The following is a 3,465-nucleotide window of genomic DNA, read 5'->3' as shown; positions in this document are numbered from 1 at the left end:
TATATATATGTATATATATGTATATGTACGCAATTTATTATTTATAGGAATATGTATATATATTTGTAACAGAACATGTAAGAATTTTATTTTCACATTTGTAGAATTCGTTTTTAGCTGATTTTATATATAAAAAACAAGTTACAAATATATTATTATAGGTTTTTGCTTCTTTAATCACACATATAAATAGATTATATTTTTATTTATATATATATTAATGAAGTACGAAGATTAGTTTACAAGAAATAAGGAGATGTCACTTTAGGAGACCTATATTAGTATCGGTGACTTCCCTCTACTAAATTCTCAATTACTGAACTACGATCTCGTTGTTAATTAAACTAAAACGTAACGAAAAATCCAAATATGTTTATAAACAGAATAATACAGCACAGTAATAATCAACAAATCAATGATGCAGCAAATTGCTATAGTAATTAAATATTTTACGTGTACGTATTATTAAGTATTATATTAATTACTTAACTAATTAATTAATTGATCAATAAAAATTTATGATAAGTAAGATATTGGAATTACGATATTTCTCTGCATTATAATTGCTAACAATTATATGATGTAGTCAGACTTATCTGCTTTTATCGATGATTTTTACGTTACGCGACTCGAAATGCAAACGTTGTTTTAATATATTATGTTTAATTATTATTATTAGAAACAATGGGAGGGAGTTGAAGCTTCGTTTGAGAAGAATAATGAAGCTAAATAGTTAATGACTTAACCTGAGCAGACAGCGTATAATTACACATGCGACTGGTAACTAATGACTGCGATGTATTGTAACGCCTTTATGTAAATATAATAACTTACGAAACATGCACCCTTTTCTGTAGTTGAATGAATTGAGCAGATTTGTGAATCGCGAATTTGTATAATAAATACTTTCAGACTTAATTTTCTACAGTAAGTCCGATTGACTATTACATTATCTATAACATACAACTGTTTGGTTTCCTTTCCTTCAGTCTGAAATTATACAAAGTACAAATGTGATTTATGAAAGCAATTTGAGATTGCAATACTTAACGTGTAATATTGAAAAAAAAAGTTTGCTACCAAATCTAATTACAGCTATCAAATATTGAATAAAATAATTTCAACTAAACATTGAAATAATATAATTGATCATAATTTTACCTTTACAAATATTTAGTAAATATTATCATTGATAATATAATACTTACTAAATAATATTTAATAATACTTATTAAATATTTGTAAAGGTAAAATTATGTTTAGTTATATTATCTCAATATTTAGTTGAAACTATTTCATTCAATACTTGGTAGCTATAACCAGATTTTTTTTCAGTGAAGCTTTTAAATGATTGAATTATTAAGAGACTTACTGTTAATACGCCGTATCCCGATATTAATACTAGCGAGTCTGCTTCGACAATTTAATCTTGTTCTGGTAAATTGGCAGAAAATATCAAAGAAGAAAATACAAATGGAGTTTGGAGCTGAAAATAAATCTTCCGTATATTCTTTGGCGCAGTTGTAATTTTCTTATATTGCTCAATTTAATTGAAACTGTGATGAATGCTTTCATTCTATCGTTATCTTAAGTAAAGCGATACCGTATCTGTCTGGGTACTGTCGGGAATTGTATATTTTGTATATATAAGCGGACTCAATCAGATGCACTGAATGCGGTTTGCACGTTGGTTTGTTGTTCCAGCATTGACCGAAATATTCGAAATATTTCGCTTAAGAAGATTACTAAGAATATATTTTTTGTATGTATATATGATTTTTTATAAATGGAATTTTTTCAAAGTGTTTCTTGAGATTTTCATATTTATCTATATATACAGTGAGGGCTGATTACTACATAATACTCGTTAAGTATGATTCCACCGGATAGTTTTTAATTTCTAGAGAAGCTTGAATTATACAACACATTACGTGCAACAAAATACAAAAATTTCAAACATTACCGTCCAGCTATACAATTGTTACTGTTAACTTCTAATTACTGTTAACTTTTATAAATTACTGAATAAAAGTAATTAATTAATAGTTTAATTAAATTCCAAAAATTTTACGTTGCGCATACTTTTAAATCCAAACAGTTAACTTAACGGTTGATTCAAAATAACATTAATTAAGAATAATTTATTGATTTACTTGATATCGGGAATTTCACTTGGATTAGCAAGTCCTCAATAACTCTCGATGTTAATTTCGTTGATGTGCGTCAGATTTGGTATTAACTAATTATACTAGTATTTATGAATTTAATTGCATTAAATTATAAATTATCACAAAGCTGATCAGTTTGTCTTAAAATACTCATGATCAATAGCAATCGAAAGAACTAAAAATAACAATTGTATCATTATCGTCAATAATTTTGTGATGTTGTCACCTGATTATAATAGTATTGTAATATTAGATAAAATATATTTATTGAAATATTAGATAAAATATGTGATATTTATGGAAATATTAAAAATAACTTCTAATCTGTTAGGATAATATCTAACGATCTAGATTGCTGATTTCATCTTTTCTATTAACTTTTATCATCAGAAAAACTTTAACAAGTGTTTGATATTATGCAACTTTCTGCATTATATTTTTATTTAAATTTCTATAATACATATATAAATTTGATGACAACTATGTCAAAGAAACGTTGATAGTTCATTATCTTATTAATTTTGTAAAAAAAAAAAAGAGATTTTTTGTCTGCAACTTCTCATCGTTAAAAAACTGTATTACGTAATTTCATACTTTATTCGTTTTTCTGAAGTCATAATTATAATAAGTTTCAGTTTTAAAAGTTTACTGTTATGCAATTATGAAAAGTTATAAATTATTTCTCTTTAGTTACTTTTTGTTAATTTTTTTTTAATTTTTTACATTTTAAATACGAAAATCGTGCATGTTTCTTACATTACTATATAAATTCTTTTATTCATTATAATACTTATTCAATATTATACTTTACATTATCTATAATAAATTAAATTTGTATATTTAATAACAATCCAAATTATGTGATACAATATTGATGAGACATGTTTATTCCTAAAAGAATTTTAGTTTAATTCTTGATACAAACATTTACAGAGTATGATAATAGCAAAAATAGATATATTCCAATTACAATATATAATCTGATTATTCTAAACACATTTTATTTTGGTCAGTTCATGCGTTAACGAATATGTTTCATATGAAGAATCTATAAAAGTAATTATTAAATTAGTTATTTGTTACAAAAAAAATAATTGAATTGCAATTATAGATAAAAAAAAGTATTGAGATGAAACTACAATTATTAAAAAAAGTAATTCTAATTTATGATTTTATTACAAGAGCATTTTCCAATTCTACTTACAATACAGGAAGAAGTTGGTATTTGATTGCCACTGATACTGATCGCGACTATCGTGTTACCATTTGTTACGCTCAAATAAGTCGACTGAGATTT

Source organism: Trachymyrmex septentrionalis, unplaced genomic scaffold, assembly GCF_001594115.1.
Source record: "Trachymyrmex septentrionalis isolate Tsep2-gDNA-1 unplaced genomic scaffold, Tsep1.0 scaffold81, whole genome shotgun sequence".
In the NCBI taxonomy this organism is placed as follows: Eukaryota; Metazoa; Arthropoda; class Insecta; order Hymenoptera; family Formicidae; genus Trachymyrmex; species Trachymyrmex septentrionalis.
This window is presented reverse-complemented; position numbering follows the sequence as displayed.